General features: G+C 39.6%; 1 protein-coding gene across 1 annotated transcript in view; it reads right to left on the bottom strand.

The window, feature by feature from the left end:
- ncanb (neurocan b) overlaps positions 1-12,582 on the bottom strand; it is a 179,222-nt gene that overhangs the window by 43,607 nt on the left and 123,033 nt on the right. The window lies entirely within an intron of this gene.

The following is a 12,582-nucleotide window of genomic DNA, read 5'->3' as shown; positions in this document are numbered from 1 at the left end:
TAGTCAGATTAGAGGTGTTTCTGTGAAAGCTATAATTAGGGCAAATTGATTGAATTCATCAGCGAGCTGTTTGGGGATGCAGTGGAGCGCATGAAGCTAATTGCAACGTGTTTGCAGGACGTGGCGCAGAGCTGCAGTCGAACCCTGAGCAGCAAAAGCAACGGAGAGCGCATGCACCGAACACCCACACACACACACCCCCACGCCCACACACACACAGAAGATTCAATTTGTACCAGTGGACCCAATTCAAATGCTTCACTCATTGGGAACCACAAAACATATATACAGATCAATTTTAATTAGGCAAACATTCTTTAATTCTAACTTAAGAATTATGTTGGCTTTATAAACAAATTCAACCACATATTCCACAAAAGTTCATGTTCAGTAGAAAAATGCCAATTGTATGTTTTTTTTCTTCTTTTTTTTGGCTGATCTCGGCCTGAAGGCACAATCATTAAAGCTGCAGCTGGCAACTTAACAATCCTCAACCATCACAAGCTCTGAGAGACTCTCTGAAGCTCTGACAAGAGGTCATGGTGGGAGGCAGAACAACGTCTGAGGGCTGAAGGAAGATATGGAAATGAGAGGATGCTGAAAAGCAGTGCAGAGCTGGGTGAGGAGGCTGAGGGGATGGAAACAAGGGTGGAAGTGGAAAGACGGAGCGGAGGTGATACCATTCTGCGAGGAAGTTAGTGATTTTTGGGGTCGGATTACAGCAGCTTTGTAGGCGGCAGCGTTTGGGCGGATCAGCCCGTTTGGTGCGAACAGCATGACAGCTTCGTTGCTATTGCTCCGCTTAGGGCCGGCTGATCTCAAAGGCTAAAGTCGATGCGGACAAAAGATATCGATCCAGAGGAAATGGAATAAGACACTCAATTTATTCTGAGGTCGGACAGCCGTGTATGTCTGTCCTAATGTATGTCTGGCATGAGACAAGAAATGATGATAAAATGACAAAAAACAAATTACTTTATCTACCATAAAAATGAACTTCACATGCTGCATCAAACTGTCTTAAATGGTTATTCTTCTCCTTTCATGTTCAAACTGCAGGAATCTGAAAAGGTTCCAAACAACGCAGCTGTGAAAATCATGTTTCACCTTGCAAATGTAGTCATAACCATTAAACCTTTTCATATTTTGCCAAAATTACAAACACAAACTTTGGTCTATTCCAAAAAATAAACATGTTTTGATCAGATATATTCAATTGCAGCTCTGTGTGTTGAGGATTATTATCCAACTGGATGATGAAACTTAGTCCTAATCTTAATTCATATTTAGTCCAAGTCATTCTTTTTTGCATGTGAGCCAAAATGTTAAATTTTAGTCTCATTTGACCAGCGCACCTTATTTCACCTGCCGAGTCCCAAACATGTCTTGTAGCATACTACAAACAGAACTTTTTATTACTTTCTTTCAACAATGGCTTCATTTTGTCCATCCTCAGATTTGAGGAGTGCTTGACTACTACTGAATTGAAGTTTGAGGTTTTAAAGTGACAACATCATAAAAAAGGTAAACTGGCATGAATACTTTTGAGAAGCACTGTCAGTGCATTCAACCCAAATAAACTAGTTCAAAGAATATCTGTAGGTTTACAGAAAGGTTGTGTCTGTGAATAAAACATGATTAAAAAAGTTAAAAAGGAAATAAAAAAATACCAGGAAAGAAAAATCCTTGGGCTCGCCTTAACAAATATTTCTACCATTTCTCATTTTGTTGTGTTAATTATCTGTTTATTTCAGATAAACAGAGTTAAAGATCACCTCTACCCAACCGTCCACATTCTCTCTCCCCTGCGGTCTCTTTTCCTTCCAGCACTCAGATTTATGTCTTCAATTCTCCTGTAAAATACCAGTGAACTCTGAAGCCAAATAAACCCAGACAACTCTTTCTCATTGCCATATAAAAGTGTTTAACAGATATGAACAATTTCACGCTCGTGAACCCATGAATTTGTCTGCGGTCCTCCATAGGGGTTTTTTTTTGGCTTTCACTAAACTTGTAATCTATCTCTACTAAATACCAACTGCATAACATTTTATATTTTACCGAATTCTGGTGAAAATCCATCTCTCCATTTGCTTCACAATCGGTTCTTTGTATGGGATGTAGGAAAAGTAATTTTAAATGTGGTTTCTTTACCCGAATTTACCTGAAATCTAAAAGTCAATCATGTCTGCTGTGCTTTCCTCCTGTTTTCTGAAGAAATGCTTTTACTTTGACTAGTTAGTTGTTTTTGTCTCTGGTTTTAGTGAGTGTCAATTATTGTCTCTCTCTTTCTCTTTCTGACCTGATCACCTTCTACCCTATGAGATGTCTCAGCTCCCCATAACCCTGTGAAAGATGAACTGTGTATAACGAGCAGATGGACGAAGGAACGCACTAATAATGAAATAAAATCCAGACTAAAAATAACCCATCTTTCAGATAATCTAAAAATCTATTTCTGTTGACATATACCCTACATATTCTGTTTTCATGTTTTGTTTCGAGAGCATATAATGTGCAACAGTTATTCTTTTCTCACCTAGGTATTGATCAAAACACTGGTAATTATTAGCATAGGCTAACTGGTTAGGCTAATGCAGGGGATGCATCTAGGAAGCAGATGCTCAGCCGCTGTAACCTCTGAGTTCTCTGTGAACTGCTCTTGAGTGAATCAAAATGCTGCGTCACGTTTGTAAATCTGTAGCTACTGACTGCAGAAAAGCTGCTGACCTCTGTGCGCTGTGCACCTCATCATCCACTGACCCAATTCACCGCTGCATGGCTCAGCTGCTCTTGCTCCCAACCACTCCGCTTCGACACGAGAGCTACAAATGTTTACAGACATATAAATGATATAAATGTTTATAGCCACTTAGTTTTCATAAGTGCTCGCGTGTGGATGCGTTCACTCATTATCTGCATTTTATTTTTTTCTAAATGTGTGACAGTGAGCTGTTTTGCATAATGCCCTATTTTCTATTTTCAACAGTAAAAACGATCTGCGGCAACTGATGAAAAGAAACGTCAAAAAGGGGAACATTTGAAGTATTTTTACCCTTTCTGTAACACAAAAATAACCGCAGCTTCCTTTTCTGTTATTCTTGAAGTCGCTTTTCAATAAATGCTGCTCCTGTGAAGACGGAGTCAACTGTTTTTTTTTTTTTCTGAATGCAAAAACTAATGGCTTTTTCTTATCTAATGTTTATGATGACAGCTATTCATTTATCAAACTGATAACTGTTTAAAGATCCCAATTTTGAAAGCATCTTTCAAAATGTCTTAAGTGTTCCCTCTTTGGTTATCTAAGATTAACTAATAAAACATGGAGTGGGAAAGAAGGAGAACAGCTGGTTAGACATAATGAAAATTTAACATTCAAGCAAATTTTAAAAAACGATGGCAACAAATACAAAACACAGTATTCCTGTGTATATTTACCTTCTGTTCTGTGCAGATTTATTATGTAAATATGCATCTACAAAGGTTGGAGGGTGCGAAAAGATCTCATTACGAGTCGCATTCTTCCACAACCAGCCTCAGTAGGTGGCAGCCACGGATAAATGAAACCCCGACAGAGCACGAAGGCACCTTTTTTCCTTTTTTCCTGTACGAGACTAAATGCCAGCCGTAGCTACAGATCAAACAGCCGACTGATCAATTACACAGAGAACCTTTGAACCAGTAAATGCCACCCAAAGACTTCACGTCTAACAAGGTTCTACAGAGGTCATGAGGGGACGATATTAATATCAAAGAGGAAGACTTTTTATTTTGGCAGACACCCAGAGGAAAATGTACATTTATCAGAGCAAGCCAGAGCCGCACTCTCGTGCTAAAAGCATCAGTACGGAATCCAAAGCTAAAAATCGTACGGTACGCCAGCGCAACCCTCCGCTTCCCTGGAACTCTGACAAATCGGGTCAGGCTTTCTACGTTCTCCTAATTGCAGCTGAACCACAGCTGCCGTTATGTAAAAAATAAACCGACATAACATGCTGTAAAATAAAGGCTTTGAAATGGAAATGTTTTTTGTCACACGAAGGTTCTGGTTAAAAGGCTTTTTGTGTTTGTCGTCTTTTATAGCGGCGACCCTGGATGATTGACTTCCCTTTTGGTTTGCTGAGGGGCATTGACATTTCCAAAGCCTTCTACAAAGATGGATACCTTTCTGTTTAGCTGCTGCTCATCCAGACACCGTGAACGCTCAATGGGCCATGTTGAGCTTTTTCAGAAAGCAGATTTTCTGCGTGAGTATGTCTGAACACACTATAAATTTTGGTTTACTTGTCTTTGCTGCAAACAACAAGGACAGGAACAGCAACAAGTGTTTGTGTAAACATTGTAAACCTCTTCATTTGCTATTTTATTTATTTGCAGAGTAAATATGTGCTACTAATTCACATGTTCGTTTTACAACCATCTTTATCAGCAGAAACTCCTTTTTTCTTTTTTAATTACACAATAACTTTCTTTAAACGATTCTCTCCCTTTATGCCATAGCAGAGCATTACTGCTTATTGGCACACAGCTAATTGTTTTGTTGTTTTCGAGCATGCACTTTAATATTTCAGTTAGTGTCTGAAAATATACACTCCACGAAAAATGCCACCGGGTAAAATGAATGAATCCAGATATTTCCCCCTAAGGATGCAGATCAACATAGAAAACAGTGGTGTAATTACTAAACCAAACAGCTCACATCTGTGCATACTTATTCTCTAGTTTTCTTAGAATTTTTACTGCTTGATGATGTAAAGAGAAAAGAAAAAACCTTATTTTGTTTACTGAGGAGATCATGAGTATTTAATATTTATCAATCACTATTTAAGTGTTCAGAGCAGCTATACAGCATAGTATTCCCCAATACCAACTAAACAGAGTTAGAAAGATTATGTCCATATTTCTTAAAGTACAGAGAGGTATATTGTTGTACTGGAATTCAAAAGTATTTTTATTTAATCCGAAGGGAAAATTAAATTAACTCATATCATCCGAGTACCTTCAAAGATACTTGGATCATATGAGGGAGACTGTGGGCAGGAAGGTTCTCCGGTAGCAGTCAGTCTTGCGGTGAATCTGATAAGGCTTCTGACTGAAGACCGCTGCTCTCTGACAGCATCATGACTGTCATAACATGCTAACAGCTCAATTTCTGGGCAGCAGAGATGCTATTCAACATGTCCTGGATGACACTTTCAGTTATTGGTAAATACTGCTATTCCACCTCATTTGCTTTTGCCTCTCCTCTTTTAAACTCTCTGTCCATGTGGTTAGAAACCTGGGCAGAGAGACAAAGTTGGGGATATGATCGTTTCTCATTATGATTGATGGAAGAGATGGCTTTAGCTTCCTCCTTCTCTGTCCGCCCTTTAGTTCTGCTCTGCATCCATTAAGACTATTTTTCAACTCCTTTGGGATCGGAGAAGGATGTAAAATGCGATTATTCTTATTCTTCATTAAACGTTCACCAATTAATGAATATTGCTTCAGCCTGTCTGCTTTTGGGTCCAACCACCACCTAAACATGATGACAAAATTACAGATACGTGTGTGTTTGCTTCGACGATGTTTACATGTGTGATAAGAGAAAAGTTTCTCTGGATGAGGTCGCCGAGATTCGTCCTTAAAAATCTTGTGCTTTTCAGTTGTTTGATCTCCAAGGAATATTGTTGAATGTCGCTTAAGTGCAAGTTCATTAAATAAGAAACAGCCTTGTTCAGCGAGAAATTTGCGGAAAATCTTAAATGCCACACATGCATATTGGAATAAGTGAAGCACTACACTGCACTTAGAGGCAATCAAAGAGCATTCATACTGAGTTAAGTGAAGACTGACGGAGGAGTAGGTGTGCAAATAATCAGAATAGTTCCGTGTATTTGCTCTGGGTTTTATTGCAGCCTCACAGACAGGCTCAGTAGGAAGAAGAGAAAACAAGAACATAAATGCAGCGCGATTGAAAGCTCTGAGCTATTCTTCAGGGAAATCTGAGAAACCCTGATCAACCTCTGACATTAAAATAAAATAACGTATTTCTGGTTTAAGCATTTCATCATCTGTACTTGGCTAACATGTAAGGATGAACAAAGATATGTCTCTTCCTCATTCCCCTCAGACAGAGTGGTACAGTACATCATGTGCAGCCGCATACATACAGGCAGTGATCCGAATCATTGTGGTTTAACAGATATTTCCACACATCAAGGAAATGTCAGGAAAGTGAGCCTAAGAAACTGGCTGGTGGACATTACCAGAATATCACACAGGAACATCAAATAAAGAGAGAAGGTATGGCTCCATCTCGCTTCCTGATGGAGCGAGATGGAGATATAAATATGGGAACGTGTGTGTGTGTGTGTGTTATTTTTATGTGTGTGTGAGTGGGGGGGAGGCTCACAATGTGTTTCATACAGGTCTGTGCTTTGTTTGACAGCACTGCTCCGACATTCATAACAACCTAGGAAAATGTAATGAGGTAAAATGTCACAATATCTCACATCGCCGGGCTAGCCTTCACTTCTGACACCCTGACTCTGCTCACCAATGCTGTACGTCTGGGTGTGTGTGGGGGTGGGCGTGCGCGCACGTGTGTGTGCATGTGTATTTACTGCTTGTGTCTTCAGAGTCTGTTTATATTTTGTGTGGGATGGGGATGCAGGTGACCAGGAGAAAGAAACGCCAGCTGCCACCAGTATCATTCAACCACACACTATTTCTGTCTCTGCGCAGAGAAGGAGCGGTGAGCAGCAGAAGTATGCAGGACTTCAGGATGACAGCAAATGCAGAGCAGAACCGGACAACCATTATTCCGGGCTGTGTGGTGTTAAATCTGATTAGCAGCAATTGCGCCCGGTTGTAAAGCCACTCACCTTCTCACTTAGCTCACCCAAGGGTAAAATCTTAAAACAGATGCTTTCACTTTTCTCTATTATCTATTCTTCATAACTTCTTTTTCTTTCTGCGCAAACATCTGTGAATGTCCAAACTTGGAAAAAAAATAAAAAATACAGCAACTTTAAGTGGAACAGTTCCCAGGAGGGGTGAATGACAGGCTATTCTCTGCCTCCTGTCGTTATTTCTGACACACTTAAAGTGGTAATATTAGAGGGAAATTATCTTTTTTTTTCCCATTCAGCCCTGTCAGTATCATTTCATCACTGACAGTGAGTTTATATAGTATTGCGTTTCAGAGCGCAGAGCGATGCTGAAGTCTTGCGTCTATTTCTGTAAGGAGAGGCCTCCTGAATCAAAGAAGTGCCCTCTTAAGGAAGAATTATTTACTCTTTTTATAGATTGTTTGGCTCCTGCAGTCAATAAGAACTCCAGCATATAATATTAAAAGACTTTTTCTCTAAACTCTCTTTCAAGTTGTATACCTCTGCCTTTTATTCTGTCTTTGACCAAATTCTTCCTCATCTCTAAGCAGCTGCTTTAGAAAGAAGACCAAAAATCAGCTCAAGGAAAAAAACAAAAAAAAAACAAGACAATGATATTGCCTCTTCCTTTTTGGTTCAATCAGTTAGTAAAGACAATTTTGAAAATAGTACAAGTGAAATTGACATATATTCAAATACAATCCCTTTCAAAAGTATTTATATCTACTGAATTTTTCACCGTTTATCACAATTTGAATCCTAACTTCAGTGTGTTTTTTAAGGATAATTCATGGCTTCCAGAATTTTTTCCCAAATAAAAAACTGTAAATCTGCTGTACATTTGCAGTAAACTCTCTCAGATAATACTTTGTCTTTTGCTGCTGTCACAGCTGCAGGTCTCAACCTGTTGTGATCGATGGTTGTTTCTTTGGCTGGATCCAAACGAAGACAGGAAGTCAATAGAAACGTGGTAAATATTTATTTAATGAAGATAAGAAGCACACAGGAAACAAGTCAGCATAGCAGGTGTCTGGATAATCAGCTGAACACACAAACAAAGGACTGATTTAACTGGGAAGTGCATAAATAGTGTTGAGTGTAAGATTTGGGCAAGCATTGGAAGGAAGACCAACGGCTTCAGGCTTTGGCTGATGACATGATTTTATTTTTCTTTCCCTAACACTGAGCAGATTAATAGTTGGTGTATAAAAATGTTCTTCAGCTAAATAAAGATGAAACTGAAGTCTTAGTTTTTGTACCCCAAATACTAAGAATCAGTGCCCACCTTCGGTCTGCTGGTTTAAAAAGCTCAAAGTCAAAAATCTGAGGGTGATTTGAATCTTGATGACCACATGAAATTTATCATAAAGGCAGCATATTATTACCAAGTGCATTAGTTGATGTCTTTGTTTACAGCAGACTCAATTATTACAATGCTGTTCCAACTTCTTCAAAATGCTGCGGCTGGAGTATTTACAAACGCAAGAGATCAGCATATCTGGAGCTCAGTCCAGTTCTGAACTCTTACCCTTTGCTCAATGAACTGAGTTTAAGAGCAAACTAATTGTTTACAAAGCCCTTCACAAAAAGCTTAGAATAAGTGGACATGTGGACGGACGGGCTTCTCCTCGAACATTGGATCTACACATGTAAAACTGACATATTGTGCTGACGGCGCACAAGTCTGTCAAAAGTCTGCAGTAGTTGTTGATCTTGGAGGAGAAACTTTAGGTGACTGAATCATTTAGGATTTAAATCTGTTCCCATGGTATAGAGCTTCCCTCAACAGGGCTCTTCATTTCCATCTCCTGCATGACTTCAAATCACAGTGCACTTACAATCTTCCAAGCTGAGAATATTGCGCCACTGGTTATTTACAAGGGCAATAGTAAAATGCAACACTGCATATTGCTATCTCTGCATCATTATTCTGTCAACCATTAGATGATCTTTTTAAACACAGCATAGCAGGAACCAACAGCTGCCATTTTAGGTTGTCACTTCAAACATGTCTAAATGTTGGCGCCGATGTTATATTTACACGGCACACTCATGTCAGATATGATTAATATTTTCAGAATGAGACTTAATTGTATTTGGCAGTCACTCCGCTCGAGGGCCGTTCCGCCGCATTTTGAGCAAAAATGACAGCTGAGATTACAATCCATCAGAGAGGCCAAGTAATTGAACCATTTTGAAAGAATATGAGTAGAAATAAGCTGACGAGATCAGTTAGAGACAGCAACATCAACATCGGTTTTAAAATTTCTACTATCGGTTCTCCTAAGAGGTAGTGGCAATTAACACTGGTGCTTTGATTTCACCTGCTTTTCTTTTTTTTTTTTTTAAGCCTTCACCATAAGGTAGATCAGGATAAATGATCTGATCTACAGCTATATACAACACAGATGCAACCTGAACTAAGTTAAGATGTGAGCATTTACAGCACATCTTAACTTAATGAAATGCCATTAGAATCATCTACTGCAGCCGTTCTTGCAGTGAAGCAGCAATATTTCCTCAGTGATGGCTCCTACGGTTTAGGGCAAAACCGCAACAAATCAGTCCTTAAGAAGAAACAGCCCACACTATTTACCTCTACTAAAAGGTGTTTTGCCACTATTTTATTATATTTTGTCTTCTGATTTTAGTTGTCGCAACAAATTTCCTTGCTATCTTTGAAGCCTGTACAGTATTTATGTTGCCATTTTGTCCTTACTTTTCAATATATTATTGCTACTTTTGTTTTTGCTTATTTTCTATACTTTTTATCTTTACATTAACCCACAGGCTTCAATTTCTTACATGCACTTTTGCTGCAGTTTCACCCAAATTTCCCAACTGTGTGACAACAAAGAGCATTTCTATTCTATTCTATGTGTGTGTAAGTGCTAATAATTTTCTTCGTGTGTTTTGAGGAGGTCTAGAAACTCTGTCTCCACCTTGACAGAGTCAGAAAGCTTGTGATCTTGTCTAGGTACAGCTTGTGGATTCCTGCCCCTGTGCAATGTACTCAAATGTCTGTTGTAGTTTTTTGAAATCTATCAAGCAGCATACAAATGAGCTTTTTTTTTTCTTCCCCGACAGCAGAGTTCACAGATACTTGTTATTCACTGTGTGAGTGTTTCTGGAACGCTGATAAGGCCCCCCATGTTTAAAAGCCTGTTCCCGGTGTTCATGGGAAATCAATTTGACCCTCTTATATGTGACCAGCCTTTATATCTCTCAGCTCCTCCTACAGCTGTCATCCAGCGGATCAAGATACTTTCCTTCTGACGCGCGCACGCACACACACACACACACCCAAACACCCCTGCACGTATTGAGGCACATATACAAACCCCCTCAGCTAAATCAAACACATGTAAGCCATATTCATACATATTCATTCGCTCTACCTGGCACTGAAGCTGAAGAGTAAATTAGAAAGAAGATGAAGCATTTTTAGGTGGTGGCAGGTGAGAATATTTCTGCTGAAGCACAAGAAAAACCCCCCCGAAAAATAACAACAAAAAACGGTGAATTCTGGCAACTCAGCCAGAAGCTCATTAATCTACGGATGTGTTTGCACAAAAGAAGATACTGGACACACACGTCCACACACCCACACACACACCCGCAGACATCATGCAGCTTATTCTCATTCGGCTCTGCACTCAGTATGTCCTTTACTTCTCATTGTCCCGACAAGTGAGGGGAGCAGGAAGAGTCCACCCTGATTGAAAACTGAAAATTAAATGTTGCACACAGTCCTTTCTTTAATGAATGCAATGTAACTTTAATCTGGAGGAGATTCAGCGGTGTTTAAGCTGTGTCACGTGCATCTTGTGTGTCTTCTTGTGTTAATTTCATTATCCAAAGAAGGTGAAGCCTCTCAGACAGCTGCAGGTCCAGCAGCTCTAATCAGTACCAAATCTTTTGGCTTTCCAGCTCTGGAGTAAGAGCATACATGATACAAACGATGCAAAGGGGTGAAGGGGAATAGCCAACTCTAATGCTGATTGAAGACTCCACGGGCATGGAGGAATTAATGAGGCATGGGGACACAGGCTGTGCCAGCCAATCATGGCCTGTTAAGAGCCCCTCAGCTGCCGACAAACTGTGACAAACTGCAAGCCATCAATCATACAAAAGACACGTCTTCTGTCATTTGCACACTTACTGTCACATTCAGCCTCGTGCGTGACTCACTAGAGTCACCTCGCTGAGTCGATTGTTGTTTTATCAGCCTCACACTGCTGTGGCTGCAAGGAAGACCTAGAACATTTCACCAAAATTACCGTGGGGGAGAAATGAGAATAGCTCTTAAATTTATGGTGAAACTACAGCGGTCTGAAAGTCAGCTTTTAGGTTTTGCACGTGCAGCAATGCATCATTTTCCAACGGTGCATGGCAGCGGGGTGAAGGTCAAGAAACTGGGGCCAAAAAAACCAACAGGGTATAAATCCAACCTCTGAAACCTGGAGGACTTGGTGCCAAAAAGGGTAAAACCAAGACATAACGAATGAAAGGCTAAGTAGAATATCCTGAAAGAGCAGCATGGCAGAAATGCCTCCTTTCATCTGTCTTTCTGCATAAACTGCTGCAATACATAATTGGGGGAATTTAGTAAGCAGTGGAGTCTCTTCAAGTTTTCCTGTCATTTGTGTTGCCTACGTTTGATTTGTTTTTCCCCTGCAGCAGGTTTGTAAATCTGATTAAGCTCTTTTCAGCCAACTGATTAGATGAATATAAAAAAAAGTTTGACATTTTAATATCATAATTAAGAGAGGACTCAAGGTTCTCAGAAAGAGACATTTCTCACAACTTTCAGAACAACATCCAGCTGGATGAATCACGCTAGAATGGCATGCTGATCACACCCCAGAAAATAAGCTAAATATAACCAATTGTGTGTGGTTGCTAGGGAAAATTGATAAGCATTTGGCCAATCAGCATCACTGAATTTTATGTCTTTGGGGCACTCAAAATTTGATGAATTATGCAAAAAAGTTTTGCTTCATCGCTTGATGAAGTTGGAGCTGAAGCTTATAACTCTGACTTCTCCACCTGCACGACACCAGAGGATTTTCCAGGTGTCCAGTAAGTGACACCCTCCACTCCTCTGCATGTGTTATTAGTTCTTGCTACCATACTGCTCTGCTCTTTTTTGTTGTTTACTTTTCCCGTTCCTCAAGTGCCATCATTTGCAGTTAATCAGTCATGAATGTTGAAGTGGTTTATTTGATGCTTATGTTGCTCTGGTTAGCACAATGCCAATGCTGCTCCGAATAAATGTTGCTAAAATGTTGTTTTTTAAATTATTATTAAAGGTGATGCTCATGTTGCCTTTTATGACACACATACTGGTTGATATAATGGTGTTTTGTTTTGTGGTGATGTACAAGAGGAGTTGAAGTCCTGTTTGCTGACTCAGATCTGTGAACATTCATGTCTGTAAGATTTCACTGAGAGCCTGGTTGTCAGATAAATCCAGGAGGATCACTTGGTGTTTTTGTTCCTCAGAACCTGGTTAAGTTTTTTTGTGTTTCTAGGTTACTTTTTTGTTTGTAGCCATGATCATTTTATCCTTTACCAATGTGATTTAGTTCTTTTAGGTAGGAAGGCCTCTGCTGCTCGGTGTTATTAGTCAATTCTCTTCAGTTTTAGTAGAATTTAACTTGTTGTTTGTTCAGACTTAAACCCGTATGCATTAGTTTAGTTCTTCACA

Source organism: Xiphophorus hellerii, chromosome 9, assembly GCF_003331165.1.
Source record: "Xiphophorus hellerii strain 12219 chromosome 9, Xiphophorus_hellerii-4.1, whole genome shotgun sequence".
In the NCBI taxonomy this organism is placed as follows: Eukaryota; Metazoa; Chordata; class Actinopteri; order Cyprinodontiformes; family Poeciliidae; genus Xiphophorus; species Xiphophorus hellerii.
Note: the sequence above shows the minus strand (reverse complement) of the source record. Positions and strands in the feature narration are given on the sequence as shown.